Source organism: Zootoca vivipara, chromosome 14, assembly GCF_965207765.1.
Source record: "Zootoca vivipara chromosome 14, rZooViv2.hap1.1, whole genome shotgun sequence".
NCBI classification, from domain to species: domain Eukaryota; kingdom Metazoa; phylum Chordata; class Lepidosauria; order Squamata; family Lacertidae; genus Zootoca; species Zootoca vivipara.
Window position 1 is genome coordinate 10,306,878 of NC_142597.1, and position 26,849 is coordinate 10,333,726.

The window sequence follows — 26,849 nt, forward strand, 5'->3', positions numbered from 1 at the left end:
TTTCTTGGCCCCTGTGATTGTTGTTGCATGGATCATAATGAACAATCCTAGAGCTGAAGGGTATTGAGGTGCCTGGACTTCTGAGAGATACAGGATCTGCAATTCAGTTTTGTCCATTAAGGAAGTGGCATTTTAGCAATGGAGCTTAAACTTTAATTCTCCCTTCAATGTAATTCCCAACACAGAGAGAATTATCTAGAGAGAAAGCAGCTACAGATACTTACTGTACCTGTATTCCCCACCCCAGTGAAGCTAATAGCAGCTGTGGGGTGACCATCTATTATGGAAAGGCACAAGGAGAAAGGGCTAAGCACCTTCTGCCAGAGAGCTGATTCTCTGATCTTTAGACATTTACAATAAATGAATGAATGAATGAACAAATACTCATTGGTTCTCCCATGCCATGCCTGGTTTGGACCCCTCATCTTATGCAAGTTGCCATAGCTCAGGAGTTGAGAGCATCTGCTTTGCATGCAGAAGGTTCCAAGTTCAGTCCCCAGCACCTCTAGTTAGGATTGGAAAAGGCCTCTTCCTGAAACCTTGGACAGACACTGCCAGTCAGTGTAGGCCAGGCATAGGCAACCTTGGCTCTCCAGATGTTTTGAAACTACAACTCCCATGATCCCTGACCACTGGCCCTGTTAGCTAGGGATCATAGGCACTATTGAGCTACAGTAGATAGACCCATGCTGTGACTTCGTATAAGGCTGTTTCCTATGTAGTTTAACTGAGAGGGCAATAAGAATCACAATTCTCTGTGGGTGCATTTTCTGTTTCATTATATTTCTTATCTCCCCAAAGCTCAAACCTTAAGGATTTTGCAACAGCCAACATCCCAGGACAATGGCTTTCACAAAATGATTGCAAAGAATAATTGCCTCCATGTTCATTTTCACAAGGGTTAGCCAAAGTGTTAGCAACTGATGTGCTGGAACTCTTAATTGCACAAAACTGCTGCCTAAAACTCCTGTTCAGCAAAATATAAAAAGAAAAGGAAAAAAACAAGTAGCCTGCTTTGTGGAGGTCAATTTTATTTTGTTTTTTGTTTTTTGTTTCTATTTAGGCCAGTTTACTTCATAACATGAGAGACACTCAAATGCATTTATTGGGTTTCATCAGTTCCCTCGGGTCTAGATATGAGAACGCCACCACTATTAGCATAAAGCTTAAAATGGCACTATGTGTTTGTAACAAAATCTATAAGACTTAAGGAGTGTACCTCTGGCCTCTAAAGCCACTGATGTATGCTAGAACAATTGGTGGCCCCCATATGATCTCACCGTCCCTCTTTACCAAGTATGGTCCCTGGAAAATCTCTGTCAGGTAGGGAGAAATGTGAATGTACCCAATTCATGTTTTGTGAAACAATATGCAAACCAAAACAGTCATTCTGAAACTAGCACTCCATACACTCCAGTGCTAGTAGAGCATCACAGACATTACACACTGCTGAACACTCTGCCCTGCTTGTTGTGTGCTGAATTCGCAGCAAAGGGAGGGAACATAGCTCAGTGGTAGACCACAAGCTTTCTATTGCAGCAGATCTCAGGTTCAATCCACGGCCTCTTCAGTTTAAAAAAAGGATCAAGTCGTGTGTGACAAGAAAGACCTCTCTGCCCAAGATCCTGGGAAGCTGCTGCCAGTCAGAACAGACAATACAGGGGATACATGGGAAACAGTGCAACAACAACAACAACAACAACAACAACAACAACAACAACAACAATTTATTATGGGTTTCCCCAGCCACTCTGGGCAGCTTTCAACAGAACATTAAAAACAGAATAGAACTTCAAACATTAAAAACTTCGCTAAACAGGGTTGCCTTCAGATGTCTTCTAAAAGTCAGATACCGTAGTTGTTTATTGCTTTGACATCTGATGGGAGGGCATTCCACAGGGCGGGCACCACTACTGAGAAGACCCTCTGCCCTGTAACCTCACTTCTCACAGTGAGGGAACCGCCAGAAGGCCCTTGGAGCTGGACCTCAGTGTCCTTCAGGTATACTGGGCCGAGGCTGTTGAGGGCTTTAAAGTGTGACCAGGGAGGAGGTGTACTAGATGGGAGACCCATCAACGTCAATGCACATGACTAACAATGGTACATTAATTTCAGTGGGCCTGTTTTGAGTAAAGCTTACTTGGATGTAGCAAATGGGAAGCTGCTTTATCCCAAGTCAGGCCCCTGGCCCATCTGAGTATTTTCCACACTGACTGCCAGTAACTCTCTAGGTTTTCAGAAAAGGAGTCTTTCCCAGTCTTTCCTAAGCATGCCAGGGATCAAACTTCAGGATTCAAAGCCACTGCCACTGAGCTGTAGCTGTACTGGTGCTATTCAAAACCCAAACCATGAGCCTCGGTTGCTTCAGAAGAAACTCACAACAATTTAGAATCTACTCAAAAGTCAGCCATTGGTTCGTCTAGTTCGGTGTCTAAAGTATAAAGGTAAAGGACCCCTGGATGGTTAAGTCCAGTCAAAGGCGACTATGGGGTTGCGGCGCTCATCTCGCATTCAGGCAGAGGGAGCCGGCGTTTGTCCACAGACAGCTTTCCAGGTCATGTGGCCAGCAGGACTAGACCACTTCTGGCGCAACGGGACACTGTGACAAGTGCCAGAGTGCATGGAAATGCCGTTTACCTTCCCGCTGTAGCGATACCTATTTATCTACTTGCACTGGCGTGCTTTCAAACTGCTAGGTTGGCAGGAGCTGGGACAGAGCAACGGGAGCTCACCCCATTGCGGGGATTCAAATTGCCAACCTTCTGATCGGCAAGCCCAAGAGGCTCAGTAGTTTAGACCACAGCGCCACCCGCATCCCTGCAAGTTGAGTGTAGACACTGAGTAGCAGTAGCTCTCCAGTGTTTCAGGCTGAGGATGTTCCTAAGCTGACATAGAGATGCTGGACTTCAGACCTGGGATTTTCTGCATGCAAAGTTCTACTGCTGAACTATGGTCCTTTACCTAATAGGAACACAGGAAGCTGTGTTACAGTGAATCAAACCATTGATCCAGCTAGCTTAGTATTGTCCACACTACACTGGCTCTCTAGTAGGTTTTCAGACAGGGGACTTTCCCAACCTGACCTGGAGATGTGGGGGTTTGAACCTGGGACCTTCTGCATGCAAAGCAGATGCTCTACCGCTAGGGTTGCCAGACTCAATAGAGGACAGGACTTCTGTGCCTTTAATTGCCCTGCTCTCTTTTGAGTCTGAAAACCTTAAAGAGAAACCAGCAGACCCTTTGCTTGGAAATTAAACAAAGGGTCTGCTGGTTTCTCTTTAAGGTTTCCAGACTCAAAAAAGAGCAGGGCAATTAAAGGCACAGAAGTCCTGTCCTCTATTGAGTCTGGCAACCCTATCTACCGCTACAGCACGGCCATTGGCCTAATCCACCTTTAGGTTGGAGAGGATATACTCCACTTCCCATCACAGTTTACATTCAGATAAAAGCTGGAGTGAGGGCTGAGGTCAGGCAAGAATAAACCTGCCTTCACTCTTGAAGAACCAGACTTCTAGAAATGCACCCATGTCTGCTCGCTGTATTTATTAAGAGGATGTGAAATATGTCAGGAAATCCTTTTTTTTTTTTCACACGAAAATTAATGGAAGCTGCAAACTGGTAAAATGCCAGGAATTGCTGTGGCTTGTTTTTTTAAAAAAATGTACAAAGATTTCTCTTCATGAGTGCAACAAAGTTTAGCAAATTTCCATAGCCTTTCCCCCACACAAATATTTACATATGCTTTACATCAAAACTGAATTGCAAACTGAACATTAATCATAATTTGGAATGTGTGAGTTATTTCCTATTATGCTTGACAAGTAGTGCATTGGGGTTTTTGGGTTGTTGTTGTTCATGCTTCTAAGATAGCCATTTCTGTTCCCCTGATAATAGACTCATACAACTGTAGAATTGGAAGGGGCCACAGGGGTCATTTGGTCCAGCCCCCTGCAATGCAGAGGATTGCCCAGTGCCTTGAGTTCAAGATTCTGATTGTAGAGTTCTGTGAAAGCACCTAGTGGTGACATACAGCACAATCACTGCATCCGCCATGGATCCTATTGCTAAGGAAGGAAAACCTCCTTTTAATATAGCACTTTCACCAGGAACTTGCTTCAAGCCTCCATTGCATTGGGGATGTGTGTGGACAGCAGTCCGAGGCAAGCCCTGAAGATAGGAAGATACCACGTCATACCACTGGTCCGTCTAGCTCAGTATAGTCTATGCTGACTGACAGTGACTCTCAAGGTTTTCAAACAGGCCATTCCCAGGCTCAATTCCCAGCATCTCCAGGTAGGGCTGGGACCTTCTCCGTGCCATGCAGGTACTCTACATCAGGTGTTCTGACACTCATGTAAATAGGATTCTGCAGTGAAGAGAATCTGCCCCTGCCTTCAACCCAACAGTAAGTGACTTCTCATAACATCTCTCTTTTGCAAGAATCAGTGGACAAATATTGGTATGGTTAGATTAAGAAGATGTCAGGGAGCCCCCCAGGAATGACACAGGAGCTTAGACCCCGGATCGTGATGGTGGGACACTGGAGAGCAGTGCTGGGAGTTGCTGGAAACAGGAGGTTGGAGCAATCAAGGTGGGTCAGAATAAGGAGGCTCTTCCAGGACAGGGCTAGAGGCTAAGAGTCGCAGCGTGAGTGCGGACTCAGGCAGAGAGGAGTCCAAGGTTGCCCTTTCTACACAGCAGCAGGACAGTCCCAATCCTGCTGACTCTCCTACCCCTCTGACATCCCACTCAATGTGAGAGTCCTGCAGGACCTGATTCCAACAGTGCTCAACCCACTTAGGATTCCCAGCAACTGGCGTTCTGAGCCTAAAATATTTGGTTTCAGTTCAGCTGCACTCCATAAGGGCTGGTGCTAACATAGTGGATTACGTGCCAAGAGCCCACAGCCCATCAGAAGGTCTACTGACCAGGGCCGGCTCTAGGGGCAGGCTGGGTGGCGCGGGGGCACCAGGGCGCAGGCTCGGCAGGGGGGTGCCGCGCGGCGCTGCGCCCAGCAGGGTGGGGGCGCCCGAGCGCTCTCCGCACCACGGCGCCCGACATGCTTGAGACGGCCCTGCCACTGACAAAGACCCCCATTCCTGGTCCTCTTCTTCATCCTTGCAACCTGCTTGTTCATCTGCCTCTCACTCTTGCAAGCATATGACAGGTGTGCTAAGAAAGAGGAGGGAAGCTTATTCTCTGGCACTGCCTGGCAACAACCACCAGATTGGTGGAGACTTGCCCATAAGTGCCAATGGGGCAGTGCCCCACCAACCTCAGCCTTGATTCCTCCAAGCCCTTCTTACAACCAGTCCAGAGAGTAGCCCTGGCTGACAGCTTCCACGGTGTGACCCTTCTAGAACTCAGCAGGGAGGACGATAGGTCAAAGCTACAATTGGCTGGCTCTGCTTGTCCTTGGTCTGGCTCCGCCTATTATTTGCTCCAGCTCTGTTAACTTCCTTGCTTTCTGTCTTATCACTTTCAGTGGGCACCAGCAACCATTGAACCAGATGGCAGCAATGGGTAAGGCAGAGGAGCAAGAGCAGCTGGCAACAACGACAGAGAGGAAACAAGACTCCCTGAGAGAGGAGTGGGCTATTGGGGCTGTTTTGCCAAAAGGTCCCCCAAACCTGGAGATGGCACATTTCTATCAATGTCCAAATAGTCAAAGGTTTTAATCCTATATCTACTCCCACCCTTATTCCAAACTGTTGTTTAATTCTATACTTTGGATAACTAATCTGCAAATTCAACATTATGAATTGTATAACCTGTTGATTCAGCTTTTCTAAAATGAGTCTGAATTTTGGCCACAAATGGAGCAATAAATAGAGCTATTTATCAGCGGCATGAAGCAACAGAAGATATCATTGTGGCATGGATGGGATGTCCACAGAGCAGAACACCGCCTTCCGCCTGAAACTGCTACATTTCCCCACAGTGCCACCTAGAGGCTCAATTTCATATTTGCTTCTCTTAACGCCACCGCAGAGGAAAACAGAAGTTTGCAAAGTTTGCTGGTGTGTGCGCCCCTGTGTATTATCAGTTCAAGGCAACTTCCTGAAACTCATATAAAGAAAAACATCTAAATGAGACCAGGATGAGTAATTGATGATCATAACTGTGATTATAAGGTATAATTACAATTAGCTGAACAAGAGTGTTAATCATGGAAATAATTACATGTCAGCTTTATTCCTATAGAAATGAGAATGTAATTAAGTGGCCCAGAAGGGTAGCAACCCACTACTCCCAACTCACAAATCTTAGAGTGGCAGAGGTAGAGCTTGTTGCCTTAAGGGAAAGAGGAATTACAGCCAGGGAGGCAGCTTGGCTGGTGATGTTTAATATTCCTGCTTGCAACAATCAACATGAAATAGTGAACAGGGTTATCAGCATTAATAATATGCCTTTCAAGTTGATTGAGCCAATTTTAAACATCATCAGATAGGAATGGGATAAACACTCAGGGCCACCCTACCCAGTGCACTGGGCTCACCATACATGCCAAACCTGAAGCGAAACAGGGAGGTGCCCCCTTGCATGCAAGGAGCTCAGTGTGGTGTAAATCCTTCTCAGTCTCCCCATTTTATCCACACAACAACCCTGTGGGGTAGGTTAGGCTGAGATAGACAGTGACTTGCCCAAGGTCACCCAGGGAACTTCATGGCTGATAGGGATTTGAACCCTGGGCTCCCAGGTCCTAGTCCAAAAACTCTAACCACTACACCACACTGCCTCAGCTAGTCTACTGCCCCAAGGGTAAATGCTAATGATTAGGAAAGCAAATGATTGAGCACAGGGGCATCACAATGGGGGTTGTCCGCCCCGGGTTCCACTCGGGGGGGTGCCACTAGGGGCCCCCACCCCCGCGACTCTCAAGCCGAGCCTCCAGCCTCCCGGTAAAAATTCCGCTCGCCGCACCGCAAGCGGGATGCTGCACATGCATCGTTACGTGGCAGGGTATCGCCCCCCCCCCGCGCGCCTCCAAAGCCGCGCACCTCCAGCTACAAACTCTTTTTACCTGGAGTTTGTAGCTGGGAGCGCGCGGGAGGCGCACGGCTTCGGAGGCGCGGGGGCGTCGATACCCCGCCACGTAATGACGCATACGTCATTACGTAACACGCATGCGTCATTATGTAGCAACGTCGCGCGCGCGCGCCCCGGCTCGCTACGCCCCTGATTGAGCAGTATATAAATGTCTTTTATAAACAAATGTCTGTTGGTCCCACTCACATACATGCTGCAGAGGAAAATTGGGGTGTGCATCTTTTGGAGCTGTGCTCTTGCAGGAGCCAAACAGGACATTCCAGGATCTAATCGAAAGCTGGGATGGCTTCTATAATTTTGGGATGTCCCACTCAAAGGAGGACTGTTGAAGGGTCTTAACCCACCAAGCAATCCCCAGAAGGCTGCCCAGACAGGAATGAGGCCTTTGGGCTGAAAAAAATTCCCACCCTTAGCTTTATGGCCATGCCACATCCCTGCCAAATTGTGCAAGCTGATTGAAAGCTTCAAAGACACATTTGATTTCACACTGAGTTCTGGATGGATGCAACGGCCTTTGAAAATGACACACACGCAAAAAAAAATTGAGCACAACAATGATATAAATAAAGTTTCAAATAAATAAATAACTACCCACCACCAAATGTTTAATATAACCATTAAAAGCAAAACAGATGGCAATTAAGACTAGATCCATTTGCACTGATGTCCCAGAGCAATTAAAAGTTCAAAACAATAAAAGCAAGCCAATTTCTTTAAAAATAGAAGTTTTTTATCAAAAAAAATGGAAAAAAAGAACAGATCGACACTCTTGCTAAGAGAGGTAACTAAATTCCCAGGTTCTTTAACAAGTTTAAAGACGTAAGAATCCCATCTGTATACCAACCTGCCAAACCTGCAATTCTTTCCTCTTTGCACTTTCTCTGGGGGTGGGCAGGTGGGCATGCCCCCCCCCGTTCATCCTTGCAGTATTTCCAGCTTGAATTGTTTACACTTTCAGTAAGTGCCTGCAATCATTATTTTCAAATTGTCGTCACCCTGCTAAACCCAAAGGAAAGGGTTGCATTAAGTAGCTAATACCCGTGCAGGCTGCTTCCATTATGAATCAGTAGCATTTGCAGTAGGGATTTTTAATGGGGGTCCGCGATAGCTTGCATGGCGACAGCATGCGGTGACCGGGATGCATGCTATAAATCAGAGAGAGGCAGCCCATGTTGTGCAATGCTATGAATGGGCGAGTCAAAGGTTTAAGAGAACTTACTTGGAATCGTAGAATTGTAGAGTTGGAAGGGACCCCAAGAATCATCTATTCCAACCCCCTGCAATGCAGAAATCTCAGCTAAAGCATCCAGGACAGATGGCCATCCAACCATTTTATGGGGAAGGCGACTCATGCATGAACATTTCTCAAAATAGCTGTAGCTGCCAGTGTAGCCATAGCTGAGTCAGAAGAGCACGAGGCTCTTAATCTCAGGGCCTTGGGTTCAAGCCCCACGTTGGGCAAAAGATTCCTGCACAGAAGTGGGTGGCTCTCATGGCCCCTTCCAACTCTGCGGTTCTATGATTCTATGACCTGTTATAACCAAGGGGTTGGACGACCAGATAAAAGATCTGAGGAAGAGAAAGGCTGGAGGTGGTTTGCCAGGGCTTTTAAACATCTAAGGTTGTAAAATGCATTGGGATTGATATGGAAGGAAGTCTATAAATTAGACCAGCCTTTGCCAATCTTCCTAAGGGGAAGGCTCATAGCTCAGTGGTAGAGCTTTGCAAGTTCAGTCCCTGGCATCTCCAGCTCTGACTGGGAGACACCACAGTCTGAAACTCTGAAAACCAATTGGTAGTCAGTATCAGCAATATGGACAGACCTTCCAAGTGTCCCTGTTTTCCACAGACTGTCCCGGATTTACAGAAGCCACCCCAGTTTCTGACTTGATCCCAGAATGCCCCACTTTTCCTTAGTACATCCCTATTTTCACCAGCAAAATGTTGGAGGGTATTGGTAAGAGGTCCCTCTTTTTGTGGGAGAAATGTTGGCGGCTATGGAGTTATGTGACCCCCGAGCCAAGGAGGTAAGAGACAATGTTTGGAAGACATCTGAAGGCAGCCCTGTATAGGGAAGGTTTTCTTTAATGTTTAATGTTTTATTATGTTTTTATATATGTTGGAAGCCGCCCGGAGTGGCTGGGGCAACCCAGTCAGATGGGTGGGATATAAAATTAGTAGTAGTAGTATTGAACAGGATGTCCCTATTTTCATTGGAGAAATGTTGAAGGGTATGCATTGAACTACGTGGACCAATGGCCTGATTTAGTATAAGGCAAGACAGCTTCTGGGTTTCTAGCAAACACACACTGCTACTTTGCAACTTTGCTTGGAGACTTTTGGGCACTTGTCCTCTATAGGACAAGAACTCTCAGTGCAATCCTGTGCGTGTCAACTCAAAAGCAACTTCCACTGATTTCAATGGGGCTCTCTCCCCCATAAGTGGGTTTAGGGCTGGAGCACAAACCTTTCTTCTTTGACATTTTCCTTCTCATGAAATTCCTTCACCTCTGACAAGAGAACGCCTCCATCAGTTATGGATTTTGAAGAGAAGGCAGGCAGGTTGGCTGCCCCCCGACATACTAAGTGTCACTTCCTGAACAATGACAGCTTCCTCTTCAGGAAAAGGATTATTCTGTGGCTGGCTGTTTCTCACATGAAATGAGCTGGGTTGTTTAATGGGTCAGAAAAAAAGCAGTCCATTATCTTTCCCAGCGAGTCCCTGAGCTCTTCAAGGTTACAGTTACAGTCCGTGCATTTGATGCCCTCAAGGCTATTATCATTATTTTGTGGTGATATTGTTCCCTTTTAGATGGAACTTTAGACACCTCAGATTACATGCTTGTAAATTCTGCTTTCACATTACCAGCCATGTGTATAAAATAACAGGGACTCCTTTACAATAGGAGAAACCTCTCTCTCTCTCTCTCTCTCTCTCTCTGCTCTCACTTAAGGGAAGGTGAAAAACTGGCACCTGCCGACAATATTTCTCTCTTCCCCCCCCCCTGTAATGTTTCTCTTTCTCAAACTTGTTTCAGGCCCATTGCCAAACCTAAGTGCACTGGGGACTTGCAGAGCATCTATTTTTCTGGAGCAGACCCACGTAGTTGTGTAGCAAGCCCTCGAATCAGGCTTTCTCTCTGTTTGTGCTGTTAGTGTGCCCTAAATCTTTGCCTCAGTATGGATGTCTTCTCCAAACGTACCGATCTGGCAAGCAGCGCCACAGCTTTCTTGCTCAAAGGGTCCAGGATTAAGGCTCACGTAATGCACAGAGGGACTAATTAGTTGAGGAGATGAAGAGACGACAGCGGTCCACGCTACCTCTTGAAATGCCATTTGCAATTTATGCATAAAATAAACATTTAGGGGAATACTACCCTTTCTACATTAGTGCTTAACTAGAGAGGACTGTGAGGGATTGTGATCCGATCATCTGCCATTTCATTTTTTTGCTTTGTTTTGTTTAAAAGCGACAAATGCAGCCATGGATAAGGTAATAGCTCCTGGTGGGGAGGCAGTTAACCCTTTGCATTCTTCAGTTTTCTTTATCTGAATCGCCTCCTTGAGCTGCTATTTTTTCAGTGAATGAAAACATACATCATAATGGTACATTTTAAAAGGGGAGGGATTTTATTATTATCATCATATGTTAGTTGCTTTAAACCAAAAAAAATGCCTCAAAGCAACTTAACAGCAAGATATAATAATAATAATAATAATAATAATAATAATTAAAAAATATATTATTTATACCACACCCCTCTGGCTGGGTTTCCCCAGCCACTCTGGGCGGCTTCCAGAAGGATATTAAAATACAATAATCTATTAAACATTAAAAGCTTCCCTAAACAGGGCTGCCTTCAGATGTCTTCTAAAAGTCTGGTAGTTTTCTCTTTGACCCCTGATGGGAGGGCGTTCCACAGGGCGGGTGCCACTACCGAGAAGGCCCTCTGCCTGGTTCCCTGTAACTTGGCTTCTCACAGCGAGGGAACCGCCAGAAGGCCCTCAGCACTGGACCTCAGTGTCCGGGCAGAATGATGGGGGTGGAGACGCTCCTTCAAGTATACTGGACCGAGGCCGTTTAGGGCTTTAAACATCAGCAACAACACTTTGAAGTGTGCTCAGAAACATACTGGGAACCAATGTAGGTCTTTCAAGACAGGTGTTATGTGGTCTCGGCGGCCGCTCCCAGTCACCAGTCTAGCTGCCGCATTCTGGATTAGTTGTAGTTTCCGGGTCACCTTCAAAGGTAGCCCCACATAGAGCACATTGCAGTAGTCCAAGCGAGAGATAACTATAGCATGCACCACTCTGGTGAGACAGTCTGCGGGCAGGTAGGGTCTCAGCCTGTGTACCAGATGGAGCTGATAAACAGCTGCCCTGGACACAGAATTGACCTGTGCCTCCATGGACAGCTGTGAGTCCAAAATTACTCCAAGGCTGCACACCTGGTCCTTTAGGGGCACAGTTACCCCATTCGAGACCAGGGAGTCCTCCACACCCACCCACCTCCTGTCCCCCACAAACAGTACTTCTGTCTTGTCAGGATTCAATCTCAATCTGTTAGCCGCCATCCATCCTCCAACCGCCTCCAGGCACTCACACAGGACCTTCACCGCCTTCACTGGTTCTGATTTGAAAGAGAGGTAGAGCTGGGTATCATCCACATACTGATGAACACCCAGCCCAAACCCCCTGATGATCTCTCCCAGCGGCTGCATGTAGATGTTAAAAAGCATGGGGAAGAGGACAAAACCCTGAGGCACCCCACAAGTGAGAGCCCAGGAGTTTGAACACTCATCCCCCACCACTCATCCCCCACCAGTCTGAACACGGCCCAGGAGGAAGGAGCAGAACCACTGTATGACAGTGCCCCCAGCTCCCAACCCCTCCAGACTGTCCAGAAAGATGGTCGATGGTGTCAAAAGCTGCTGAGAGATCCAGCAGAACTAGGAAACAGGTCTCACCTTTGTCCCTAGCCCACCGGAGATCATCGGCCAGTGCGACCAAAGCAGTTTCAGTCCCATGATGAGGCCTGAATCCCGACTGGAAGGGATCCAAATGGTCCGCTTCTTCCAGGCGTGCCTGGAGTTGTTCAGCAACCACTCGCTCAGTCACCTTGCCCAAGAATGGAAGATTTGAGACTGGGTGATAGTTGGCCATATTGGCCGCATCTAAAGATGGTTTTTTAAGAAGCGGTTTAATAACTGCCTCTTTCAACGGGTCTGGAGAGGCTCCCTCACAGAGAGAAGCATTCACCACCCCACGAAGCCCATCGCCCAGCCCTTCCCAGCTAGCTTTTATAAGCCAGGATGGGCAAGGATCAAGGAGACAGGTGGTTGGTTTCACTTGTCCAAGCAGCCTCGGAGGTAACAGATTGAAATTGACCCCACACAACTTGACTAGACAGGACTCTAGCACTCCCCTGCCCCGGCCCTGCTCCCAGGGTGGAGTCTACCTCTTCCTGAATCTGAGCGAGTAAATAATAAATTATTATTATTTGCAGTGTTGTGTCATTTGCATAATTTATTTGAAAGGGGCTGTCCATAAATTATGGCATATTTCTAGAGGGATTTCTTGGGGGGGGGGTATTAAAAAAACACTTAAACACCTGCATCTCATATTTCTATTATAGATACCTGCCCACCCCAAAAAACATGTCCTGCATCTTATGGCATTCCTATTCCCCTAACAGAATTGGAGCAAAATGGGGGAGATGAATGGCAAGTCATAAGAAATGCACACAGGAAATAGGGGAAATCAAAGTAAGGTGACTGTTAGCCCACAGGAAAATGGTTGTGCCTGAGAAATAAATGCAAATGGGGAGAAGAAAAGTTAAAAGGTGTTGATATGAAAAGGAGCTAGTATGGTGGGGAGGGGGGATTTTTCTGCCTGAGGACCAAATGCCAGTGATGGGTGGGAGCCAGAGGAAAATATGGGTGGAGCAACTGATGTATATTTAAGATTTGTACAGTAGGCTGGTTCCTACAAGGAAATAAACAACTATCTGACTTTTAGAAGACATATGGAGGCAGCCCTGTTTGAAGATTTTAATGTTTGATGTTTTATCGTGTTTTTAATATTCTGTTGGGAGCTGCCCAGTGTGGCTGGGGAACCCTAGCCAGATAGGTGGGGTGTAAATAAATTGTTGTTGTTGCTGCTGCTGCTGCTGCTACACACCCCTCTGTCTTCCATCCAGATGAGAAAGCACAATTATCAGGGTCCAAGGACACATCCCAGCTGGGCAAAAACCCTCAAGGTGAAGCAAGGCTGGGGAGATGCAAGGCCCAAGGAGAGGCAAGTTATTTTGCATTTTATGTTGAAGATTGCTTTTGATTGTTTTGCTTCCTTTGAAGAGCAAAGTATACATGCTTTAAATAAATAAAACACCATGCTCTAGCTGAAGGCTAAAACAAGCAGAATGTTGGAGGACCTGTAGCTCTGAGGCAGAGCACATACTTTGCCCACACAAAAGCCTTGGGTTCAATTCTTGGCAGCTTCACTTATATGGAACAGAGAGCAGTTGGTGTGAAAGGCTACTGCTAGTGAGAGAAATAATACTGTACTAAACAGACAAATAACTGGATATGGTGTAAGGCAACTTGCACTATTCCTAAAATCTCCAAATGAGCATAAGACCTGAGGCTCCTCAAAGACACCCTGTGTGTTCATCATTCACCCACATTCATCTGCACAAGCTTTTGCAGTAGTTGGGAAATATCTAGTCCTAATTGAACACTATTTGCTTGCAGGGTATTTACACATCTTCCCATTAATAGTTCATTCACCCTACAGTTTTCAGTGCATTTCCCCTTCAAGGCTGTATGTTCAAAAGTGTATTTTTGTTGCCATTTTGAGCTAGGTGTGCAAAAGTATATTTGTTGCCCAAGTGGATGCTCCACTTTAATTGTACAAACTTAAATTCCCAGGATGTGCTGGAGTCCCTCCCACAAAATAGTGAGGAAAGTCCTTCACTTTCTCCTTTCCCCAGTCCTAAACTCAGATCTCCACATTTCTGCAGCAATTTGCAATATTTATTTGGGCAGGGGAATTTAAATGAAAATCCACCAGTCTTTGAGTGCAAATTTCTCTTTATAGGCAGTTTTGTCTGCAGTTTTGACTAATATACTGTTATCTGCTACCAGCAGAGGGTGAGGATCTCCTAAAATACTTGGGTGCCATGTTCTCCCCATAACTTCTGAAATTAGTAAATGTGGGATTTGAAGTCAAGTCAGCTAGGCTTAGAGAAGTGCCATCCAAGAACAAAGACAAGTGATAGCAGAATCATTATCCTCCTAGAAGGTGAGACATTGAGTGTCAGACATGGAGGTGGGTGGGGTTCCTCCTTCAGCTGTGTATTAGATAGCAAAAGGCAAAAGAAGAATTGAGAGGGGAAAGTTGCCAAGGCGTGATGTCACTGTTGGGCAAAATACGCACCAACCGAGTGGCAACAGCGGCAGGGTCGACGAAATAACAAAGTCGTCTTCAGTATCTTTGCTTGCTTTTATTTACAATTATATACAACACACTCCTCTACTCCTTTCCTCTGCTTTTCACAATACATCACCACCACCACACCCATGAACCATTTGGGTAACTTAAATACAGAATTCAAAATAGTCAATTACCCAATCACATTACAGTGAGCAAACTCTACCTTCAATTATTCAAATTAGCAAAAGCTCACAGGTGTGCTAACATTCAGAACAAGGTTACAAACACACATCTCTGTGTAGCACCATTGACCACATCAGTCTTAAAGGAAAAACCTAACAGTCACCACAGGAAAAAGTGCCTTTCACAGGAGGCTCTTGAAACAGAGGTTGCCAGGATGACCGGGGGGGGGAGTTCTGGAAGCAGAAGGGGAGGAGTCGTCATCTGCAAAGTCTGCTGGGAAGAAGGAAGAAGAAGTGGGAAGAGCTCAATATGGCACTGGCGAGAGGAGGCTACTCCAAAAGACCAGGGTACACAGCTGACCGCTGCATTGGACACCCAAGCTGGCTGAAATCATTAGAGGAGCAACGAAAGACACTATTGGTGTGCAATGTTCTGCACCCCATCCATCAAGACTCAGGTTGCAAATATGTGTAAAATAAACCATACGGTGGTACCTCGGTTTAAGAACAGCCCTGTTGATGAACGATTCGGTTTACGAACTCCTCAAAACCAGAAGTAGTGTCCCGGTTTGCAAACTTTACCTCAGTCTAAGAATGGAAGCCAAATGGTGGAAGGGCACCAGCTGCGCGAGGCCTCATTGGGGAAAGCACACCTCGGTTTAATAACGGTTTCAGTTTAAGAATGGACTTCTGGAACGGATTAAGTTCGTAAACCGAGGTACCACTGCTTTTCGTAAAGACTCTAGTTTCAGCTGTGCCTCATTCCAAAGGAATACAAACTCTGGTTAAGTGCCAAGACTCCTGGAATCTTGCTACTGCTGGGCAGAAATTCGGATGGCCTGTAACAATGCACATTTCGCAAACAATTTTCCCTATTAGACTGCATGCCATTGTTTTAATGTGTATAATGTTCTTTTCACAAATGCATGCATTTTTTAATGCAAACTATCTCCTGATACATGCATTTCCGTACCTATCATTTGGTTGGAGAACTGCATTGCAAAATTCAGATAAGTCTGAATTTCAAAGGGTTACTGTGCTCTGGTTTGGGTATCAGTTTGGAAAGTGTAGACTGGGATGTTTCTCGCTGAAATGCAAACAAAATCAGCTTTCTCCCCCATCCCTGATCTGGAGGCAGCCTTAGCATTGTGCCAGCTCCTTCCAGCCTGAATCTTAAAGCACACAATGTCCACCTGATTATCTAAATTTAGCCTTGTCATTCCATCTTGCCCAGAAGGGTCTGCTCTGCACCCACTGAGCTTGTGTCTCGTCCCAATTAACATTGGCAGCCTTCTAACACCCATTAAGCAAACATTTTCCAGTGCAATGGCGAATGAAAACCTCGTATCACCCTGGAGCCAAGGGGGATATTTGCTTCATAGGGTCTCCTTGGTTCCACAGCACATGAAATTAAAAAGTCAGGCTCATTCTTTCAGTCCTCCTCAATTCAATTTGAAGAGGTGCTGTGAGCTGCTGCCGAATATGCCAGAAGAGATAAATGGGCAAATTGCGCCCTTTCTTGATGCTCTTGGGTTAGAAAAGTTCTGGAACAATTCAATTGCTTTAAAATGTTTACCAGGTTCTCAGACAAAGGAGGTGTATTGTGCCTGTGGGGTTGTTTGTTTTCAAGATACCAAATGTGTCTCCTCTCCTTCAGATGTTTCCTCCTTAACTCAGCAGCTCAAGGAAGCATCTGTTTTATGTCTGGGTCCAGTGGAAACAAAGTGGTGTTTCAAATTTCAGTGGCATCCTATGCAATGCCAAAATCTGGTGCCCCCCCCCACCTCTCACCTTCCATGGGACCTGGGCAGTGGGCACACTCCCCTATATCTGCCTTTGAGTCCCCTAATGATGGGCCATTGGTCAATGTCATGTCGACCCCCTACCACAGGTGTAGGCAACCTATGGCCCTCAATCAGTTGCTGGGCTCCAGCACCCACTAACTGTGGCCTTAGTCATGCTTACTGGGATTAATGAGAGATGGAGTCCCACTACATCGGGGGGGGGGCATTGATTCCCCACTTCTGATCTAGCATCCCCTGGTTGCTGGAATTCTTATAAAGACTGCAGAACAAAGTTGTCATGAGTCCCAAGGAAATGTCCCAGAGGTGCTGGTCAGATCATCAGGATGAAAGATGGGAGGAGCTAGATGAATTGCCAGGTGACAAAGCTGGAAGGGACCCAGTAGGATAGGCTGAGGCGAATTATGCTTACTATGTAAAGTATGTCTACTGTATATGAAAAATCAGAGAGAGAGAGAGAGAGAGAGAGAGAGAGAGAGAGAGATTGAAGGGACCCAAGGGTCATCTAGTCCAACCCCCTGCAATACAGAAACAATGTGGGGCCTGAACCCATGACCCTGAGATGAAAATGTATACTATACAGGCAGATGCTCCAGTTCACATTTCTAGTGGCTCAACACCTGGGCAGGTGAATACAGAGCCAACAATTCCTGGCTTTAGCCTTTGTGACGGCTGATCATGACTGTGTGGTAACATGTTCCTGCCACTCACTGGTATTCCATTGCATACTCTACTCCTCCACTTCCTTGGCTCCCTGCTGAGCTATGTAGCCCATCCCCGGTTAGGACTGGGGATGGCAAATCTGTCAGTTACCAGCAAATCTGTTAGTTACCAGTCCGAAACTAAGTTCTCCATATCACTGCATCAGTTTGTGCTAGAAAGATAGATAGTCCTGCTGAAAATTCATTCAGCATTTTAGTACACATTTCGCTTAATAAACACATTTTTGTGCACTTGATATACCCAGTTTTGCAAAGCAATTTCCCCTCAATGTAATGCATTTTATATGTTATTTTCACTAATATGTGCATTTTAATGCGTATTTTTGATTGGAGAACTGCACTACAAAAATCAGCACATGTTAATTTCAAAGGATGGCTGTGTTTTTATTCACCTATTGTTTCAGAAAGTGAATTGGGTGGAGGGCAATGCAGTCTTAACCATATCAAATTTCTCCCCCATCACCAGTTCAGACGGTAGGTACGTTCCAGTCTGATTCTCCACGGGGTGCCAGATGTGAGCATAAGAGTGGTCCCAAGATGCCCCACAGGCTATGGGGCCTAAATAATGGCCCAAGGATGGATGTGTTGAACGGATGTGGAAGAACAAGGTCTAATTGTCATGCGAATCCTGTGAGCCTGCTGACTAATAAGCCTTTTGTGTCATCGCTGTACTGCATGAAAGAATGAGGTTCAGGTGGAGAACAAGGCGACGGGAAAGATGGAGAATAGAGGACAGCTTATATTTGTGTAAAAATTACAGGTGTGTGCTAGAGGGTGTCAAAACAACTTGGGCTGCAGGAGCACATCAATGGAAGCAAGGCTTTTGCTGTCGGCACACCTCTGGTCTCTGCACCAGGTAATTATGGTTACTCCGAGAAAGTCATCAGCTGCCTATAGCAGATCACTGAACCTGAAAAGTTATTGGTTTCATATCACTGCTTGCTCTTTCTGCCAAAAGATTGCTGATTACACTGATACAGCCCTGTTTGGTTTGCGAGGGTATTGGATTACTATGGCAACTATGCCATTCTTTAGGTCCAGAAGGTCAAATCCCCAGAGGTGTTCCCACGTGGTTAGAGCAGCCGTTTCTGCAAACCCTGAAATGAAGCAAAAGACAATTTCTCAATCTCCTTCAACCTCAGCCAGGGAATAAGTCTTCCTAGGCTCAGTGGGACTTACTTCTGCGTAGAACCAGCATAGAATCGGCAGGGCCTGAACTGGGTAGCTTAGCACCCATGGACTTGGGAGCCAGTGTGGTGTAGTGGTTAAGAGCGGTAGACTCGTAATCTGGGGAACCGGGTTCCCGTCTCTGCTCCTCCACATGCAGCTGCTGGGTGACCTTGGGCTAGTCACACTTCTTTGAAGTCTCTCAGCCCCACTCACCTCACAGAGTGTCTGTTGTGGGTGAGGAAGGGAAAGGAGAATGTTAGCCGCTTTGAGACTCCTTCGGGTAGTGATAAAGTGGGATATCAAATCCAAACTCCTCTTCTTCTTTTAAGCTGGTCCCCTAAATGTTCCCCTGACACCTCCTTCCCAAAGGCCTGCATTATTATTATTATTATTATTATTATTATTATTATTATTATTATTATTATCATCATTATTTCTCCCCAGTCTGGGACTCAAGGTGGTTTACCCAGATAAAACTAGAAAATAATTAAAGTGTAATTAAACATTAATACGATTAAAATAAGAGCCATTAAACAGCACAACAACAGCCCTTTCTTCAAAAACAGCCAGTCCTCAAAGACCTCTTGGACTAGAAAGATCTTAACCTGCCAGCAGAAGGATAGCAAAGGGTGGAGCCAGTCTAATTCTCTAGGAAGGGAGTCCCAAAGTCCAGGAGCAGCTACCAAATTCTGGCTCCCTGCTTGTATATTTTGGACTTGTCAGGGAGAGGCTGGAGAATATGCACTGCCCTGTATATAAAGTCATTACCCTCTGGAGATTTTCAGTGCCCACAGGAAGTGTTATGTACTGAGCTGAATCCTAGAACAATAGGATTCAGAATCAGCGGTAGCTACCCAATCCAACTCCAGGTGGAAGTGAATCCGCAACCTGATTGGCCTGCTGGAGCAGCCAATCAGGCGGCTGGCAGAAGTGAATCTGCTACCTGATTGGCCTGTAGGAGCAGCCAATCAGGCTGCAGGCAGAAGTCAATCCACAATATAATTGGCCCACAGGTGTAGCCCTGAAGTAGCCAATCACGCAAGGCCCATTGTGTAAATAATGTATATAAGCAGATGGTTTTGGGAAAAGAGCGATTCGTCTTCTCTTCTTCTCCTTGATGAATATGAGCTGAATAAAGAGCATGAAATTCACTCTCGACTCCGAGTATATTTCACTGGCGACGAAGGTGGGATCCTGCTGAGCTGACCGCCACCACGCACTGCACCGCAGCACCGCCACCTGCTGCACCGCTGCATCGCACCGTGCATCCAGGTTTCAGCTCCAGGACCCAAGGAACCCAGAATGGCAACCGACAGCAGCTTCTTGCCATTCAAACCAGCATCAGGAGACTGGGAAGGGTACGCCGCCCGTTTCAACTTCCTCCTGCAAGCGAAAGAAGTCACCAACGATGCCATGAAGAGGGCGACATTCTTCAGCGTCTGTGGAGAGGAGACGTTTGAAATCGCCCGGGCTCTCCTTGCACCTAGAGATGTCGCTACCGTCTCTTACAAAACAATAATGGAACGGCTGAAGGAGCACTTTTCACCACAGCCCTCGGTGGTAGCTTGCCGAAATGCCTTCTACGCAAAGCGGCAAGCCCCGGGGGAAACCATAACTGGGTTTGTGACCTCCCTCCGCCAAGCCGCCCGGTTATGCAACTTCTCAGAGTTGGAGAACATGCTTCGTGACCGCCTCGTCGGTGGCCTGAGGGACGAGATGTTGCAACGACGCCTCTACGCCAAAAAAGACCTCACGTTCCAGATTGCTCTGGAGGAAGCCCTGGCAACCGAAGCCGCCGAGAGGTCAACGCAAGAGGCACGACCGGCCCGCCATCCCAACCGAGGGTCTACCACGAAGACCTCACCGACGAATCCGAATCTGACAGGGAGGAAGTACACCGAGTACAGCGGCGCACTCAAGCAGCACACACACCACAGCAGCCTCGACGAGAAGGAGGGAACTGTGCAAGCTGCGGGGAGAACCACGAGAGGAGGACCTGTCGTTTCCGCAACGCAGAGTGCAGGCAGTGCAGAAAATTGGGGACTACGAATGCAACTTCCCGGGCAGGACTGGAACTTAGAGGGGAGGGGTGTTATGTACTGAGCTGAATCCTAGAACAATAGGATTCAGAATCAGCGGGAGCTACCCAATCCAACTCCAGGTGGAAGTGAATCCGCAACCTGATTGGCCTGCTGGAGCAGCCAATCAGGCGGCTGGCAGAAGTGAATCTGCTACCTGATTGGCCTGTAGGAGCAGCCAATCAGGCTGCAGGCAGAAGTCAATCCACAATATAATTGGCCCACAGGTGTAGCCCTGAAGTAGCCAATCACGCAAGGCCCATTGTGTAAATAATGTATATAAGCAGATGGTTTTGGGAAAAGAGCGATTCGTCTTCTCTTCTTCTCCTTGATGAATATGAGCTGAATAAAGAGCATGAAATTCACTCTCGACTCCGAGTATATTTCAGGAAGCAAGCCAACCTTCTTGTATCCCCCCCCCCAAATGCATAGCAATGAATAAACCAAGCTCTTTGTATTCTTCGAGTCCTAGAGAGTGCTCTCCACCCCCTGTGCACCAGCTCTTGCTATTTAGCACTTTGCTAATTATGTGATTGCCACTGCCAACAATGAGAAAATCAAAACTCCATGCTGCCTTTCAGACAGCATTTTAGGACTCTGTGCAAAAGAGGCTGGCTGAAACGCTGAGCTTTGGGTGCTAAGAAGAAGTGGGTTTGCTTTGCTTCCAGTAGCCGCCTCCCCCTCCCCTTCACTGTTTGCCCCCTGAGATGGGAGTGTTTGCAAAAGCTTAATAAAGCAGGAAATAGAACAGGTGGGGAAGGAAGCATCAATTATTATCAAGACTGAGAGTCCTAAATGATCGCTGCCATTGAGCGAAAGCAAATGGAACAGGCCTTCCATTGCAGATAAATCACCCTGGGTCAGCTTTCCAGGGACTCTTGGCTCTTTTATAGCAGAGTATTTGTAGCCATGTTGGATCGACATAACACAAAACAGAAAATATATGAGCCTTTACATTTATTTACTGGACCTTTTGGTGGTTATTTGCAGGGCAAAGCTTTTCCAGCTGGACAGTCCCTTCTGGGTGGAGCCAGAGACAAAAGCGGGTGGAGCAATAAATGTAAACAACAACAACAAAATGTTACCTTTGTATAGTAGGACAGCTTCTACACACAAATTATTCTCCATCCACACAAGCAAAATGTATTATCAGGACTCAAAGACACATTCCAACGCGGAGAGCCAAGTTTTATACATCCCTGCCCCCCGCTGGATTTTAACTGATTTTATATCTACTGTTTTTTGTATTTTTACTGTTGCTGCGATAATTGCTTTTGTTTCTGATGTTTTTGATCTGTTTATATTTGTTTTATGGTTCTCTTTTGTAGGCTAGCTTGAAAATGTAGATTAATAAAATTATGTGTTTTGTGTGTTTTTTTAAAAAAGGGTGGGAGCAAAGCAGCTAGGATTTTTTTTTATTACAGTCATACCTCGGTTTAAGTACGCTTCGCTTTGAGTACTTTCAGTTTAAGTACTCTGCGGACCCGTCTGGAACGGCTTAATCCACTTTCCATTACTTTCAATGGGAAAGTTCGTTTCAGGTTAAGTACGCTTCAGGTTAAGTAGAGACTTCCGGGACCAATTGTGTGCTTAAACCGAGGCACCACTGTATTTATTTTTTAAATACATTTTTAAATACACATTCCAGCCAGGCAAAATGTTTGGGGTTTCAAAGCCAGGACAGTGAGGGGTATGTGCTGGAGAGAGTTTCAAGGGCCAGAGAGAGCAAGATCTGGAGGCCGCATTCAGGTTCCCCACCCTCAGACTATGCCCCCAGTCAATGTAGCAATGCTGCTTCACCCCCAATCCTATCAGCACCCCCAATAATGGAAAAATCTGGGAAATGAAAAGGTGAGAGCCACACCAATTTTCCAGAAACCCTTCAGCTTTTCCCAATTAGGCATTCATTACTTCTTCCACGGAAACCATCAAAGGGGTCTCTGTGATTCTGTGTATGGTTATTGGGTGTGTGGGTTTTTTTTGTTTTTTGTTTGAAATAATACCACAGGGAGCTTTTAATTGAAATCAACGGCAGCTTTTTAAACTGTGTTTTAAATTGGAGGAAAACAACAGAAGACATCACCAGAAGAGGAGCATTAAACAAAGGAGGGTGGGGGTGGGGACACATGAAACAGGAGTGGGGAAGGAAGGAAAATCAAAAGAATAAATTTACGGTGGCGAGCAAAGAAATCATTACGCTGCAGCAAAGCTCTTCTCCCTTTCCCTCATATTGACTGTAACCAGGAACAGGGTGGTGGGTTAAACGACTCCCCCAAAATCCCCACCACAGCCTCGAACTAAGGCCAGGACAATGACACAAGCACCATACAGACAAAGAGGCTCAGAAAAGCAGACTGTAAAATTGTAGCAATAAGCAGACACCATGTATTGTCCTGTTTCCTCTGACAATCTAATATAGAAAACTGTAGAAACTTCACAAATAATCACCAAAATTCAATGGCCCCCTCCATAAGGTGTGAACTTAGCCTCACAATAGGAAGCAGGAAGCGATCATGGGTAGCACATGCCCCAGACAGAAATCCATCGGGATGGTGAATTGAATCCTGATATATTCAAAGGAGAAGCACAGGAAAGCCTTGCAGCTACCGTAGGGGGATGTGTAAATACTTTTATTGTTCTTTGGGGAAGAGGAGAGTGCTGGGAACTGGGGTGATTAACAGGGGTGGGTAATGGGCTCATGTTTCTACTCCTACTTTGTGACATATTTGTGATGTATCGATGATGCTGTCGAAAAACGTATTATGGGAAATGAGGAGAGGTCTTAAAATTTCATGCAACCCCATGCTCAGGGTTCCTACTCTTTGTGTGTTTGAACCTTGTTGCAACAAATAAAGATCAGGTTTACCGACCGCTGTTTTGCTTCTTTAACTTGGCTGGAAACTCCTTCTTTTGCTGACTGGAGAGACCCGGACAAGCTGGACAGTGGAGTAAATCCACACCCCAGGATTTTTCCTTGTCATCTGTTAGATATGTGCCCAGCATGAAAGACAAGTCAGCTGGCCTGGAGGTCCCAGCAGAGCCTTGCAAATTGCTCTGCCCAGGGTATAAGGTTTCTTCTCTAGCCCTCTTCTGAGAGAAGAGATACTTCCTAATGCCCAGTAGGAACACACGCTGTGAGGCAGAGTTGCTGAGTGGCCCTGCTAACACCAGTTACCTCTGATGCTTACCTGGAGGGGGCGGTGTGGAGCTGGGCAGAAGAGAGATCAGTCTCATGCAGGTGCACCAGAAACAGCATGCAGTTGGCCCTACTGGTGTACTTACGCACTCACTCCTGACCTGACCATCCTGCCCCAGCCATATCCAGGTGAGTGGCAGCAACGCTGGTGTTCTGTACCGAGCTTGGATCCTAGAACAATAGGCAGGTAGGCTGCTAGAATGCAGCAACCTGATTGGCCTGGAGGAGCAGCCCAATCAGGCCCCAGGAGGAAGTTAATCAGCCTATTAGATCAGTAGGATCCTAGAATGCAACAACCGATTGGCCTGCAGAAGCAGCCCAATCAGGTTCCAGGAGGAAGCAGAATCAGCCAATCACACAGGACCCATTGTGTAAATAATGTATACAAAGCCTGAGGCTTTGGGGAAAATTCAATCACTGTTTTTGAGCCGCAATAAAGAGCATGAAATCAGTACGCGACTCCAAGTATATTTCAGCTGGTGTTGCAAAGGTCACTCTGCAACCTTGTTCCATCACACACACCAACTACTGGCCACACTTTAATCACTTGCACCAAACCTGCAGCTGGGGGAGGGAAAAGCTGCAAATATTGGCTGAAGTTTTTTTTTGGGGGGGGGGAGGTTTCAAATCTTACATACAGTTCTCCACTGTTCCACATCAATTTGTAAAAGGAAAAAAAACATAAGTAATTCCCATGAAAATTTGTCAGCATTTTAGTGCTAATATCTCCTAATAAACACATGCATGTGTCACTAAAATTTGCATTTTCGCAAGCAATTTCCCCCGTAATGCATTTTTAGTGTCATTTTCAGTAGAAATCCGTTTTTGTATATCTTACCTGGCTGGAGAAATGCACTGCAAAATCTATAGAAGTGTGAACCATGAAGGAAGGGCATGTTTCAGTTTACATATTGTTTCCATAAGTGTAAATATGGCAAGTTTGCCTTTACTCACGAATGAATGAAATCCAGTTTATCTCCCTTCCTTATCTGCAGCCATCTACTTCTTGGGAGCTGGTAGTGAGAATTCTCATGTAGGGGTGAAGGGCAAATTTGATTCAGTTTGCATCTGAAGGTGAACCTACTGTACCTAAGTTGTAGTTTTGCAACCAATATATGAACCAAAACACAATCAAACCTGATCCATGATCCCAAGAAACGTAATGGAAAATTTGGTTATGGTATCTTTAAGAGGTGCCCAAATGCACAGGGAACTACCAACTTACTAAAATATATGAAACAACTGACCTCATGTAACAGAACTCGACTGTTGTGTCTCAAAGATTTCACCACAGATCTAAGCTCTTGCACTTGCTTCAAATCCCTTGTCCCTTTTAGTCTTAGCAGTTATTATCATAAGAAAAACTGTAGGTTAAGAGAAACAGATTTTCCTCTCTTCCACTCAGCCCCGGCCCACCTCCCCAATGAGACCTGCTTTTGCTTTAAGCTTTCCGTCTGGACACTTAATATCGGGCCATTAATGCACCTCGAATCTCACTGGCATAAAACAAGTGTCCTGGAGGGGGAACGTGAAAAATGGTGACAGAGATCAGAAGTGATCAGGAGGCAGGCTGGAGCCTCGGTGCTCAGTGGGAAAATGATTAATGAAAGTGTCCCGTCCCCCCCACCGCCATCTATTCCCGTCTTTGCAAAAGAGGAACCGAGAGAGCTTGACAAGAACAAGCACTTCTCGTGCAAAGAGGGTAATCGCAGGAATGATACGTCTCTAGGAGATTCCCGAGGTCTTGCCTGCCCATAATAAATTGCCCTTGTCGCTTCCAGGAAACTTATGAAGAAAGATGGCAAAAGCTGGAGATGCAACAGGCAGAATAAAAGACTCCCCTTCCTCACAAGGAATTTTAAAGGCACTCGCCTTGATGCAGTCAAAGATCTGGCTTTAAATTTCAGATTTATTCATTTGCGTGGCGGCGGCGGCAATTTATATAGCCCCATTTATGCACATGGTACCTTACGCATTTGACAGGCCACTTCTGCAAGGTCTTACAGCAAGGATGGGCGGGGGGGGGGGGGACGACCTCAGATCCCAGCATCTCTGTCTGGCCCTTGAAATACTGCCATGTCACACACCCAAATGTTTTTGCATGGCTCTTGCTTGCCTGGGTGGAAGATAGAAAGGGTTGTGTGAGTATGAGAAGAAGAAGAAGAAGAAGAAGAAGAAGAAGAAGAAGAAGAAGAAGAAGAAGAAGAAGAAGAAGAAGAAGAAGAAGAAGAAGAAGAAGAAGAAGAAGAAGAAGAAGAAGAAGAAAAGAAGAAGAGGAAGAAGAAGGAGGAGGAGGAGGAGGAGGAGGAGGAGGAGGCGTAGTTTGGATTTGATATCCCACTTTATCACTACCCTAAGGAGTCTCAAAGCAGCTAACAATCTCCTTTCCCTTCCTCCCCCACAACAAGCACTCTGTGAGGTGAGTGGGGCTGAGAGACTTCAGAGAAGTGTGACTAGCCCAAGGTCACCTAGCAGCAGCATGTGGAGGAGCAGAGACGCGAACCCAGTTCCCCAGATTACAAGTCTACTGCTCTTAACCACTACACCACACTGGCTCTCGCAAGGCCTAGAAGGTACCATACTGTACAAAGATAAAACTCTGCATTCATTGCTTCACCCACTATTGCCTCTGGTCCCACCTATCCAGTGGTGGAGCAAGCCCTGCGCCCAGGGAGCGGGGCCAGCCCTCCATGGGGTGGTGTAAGCTGGAGCAGGATGCTCCACAGGGCCTCCCAGGAGTCTGCCTGCCTCCTCCCACTCAGCTGCCCTACAACTAAGGGGGAGGCAGCGGGCGGACCGTTTGGGCAGCACAGAGCCTGCGGGCACTCACGCCACCGCGTCACTCCCAGAAGAGACGCATGGCTCGGTCGTGCTGCAGGCCCCGCGGTGAGTGCCACTCAGCATTTTGTCACACACACCCTCAGTGGTGACACCCAGGGAAGCCCACCCCCCACTGCACTCCCCCTTCATCTGCCCCTGCACCTACCACTGGCATAGAATTATAGCGTTGGAAAGGAAGACAAATGAATTCGTAAGTCTCTCTGTGCTTGGCTACCCAGAACCTTCACACACACCCTTTCAATCTCAGGGTCATGAGTTTGAATCCCATGTTGGGCAAAAGATTCCTGCATTTCAGAGGCTTGGACTAGATGACCCTCATGGCCCCTTCCAAGTCTATGATTCTATTTAAGAACATCTCAGACAGCAGCACTTCC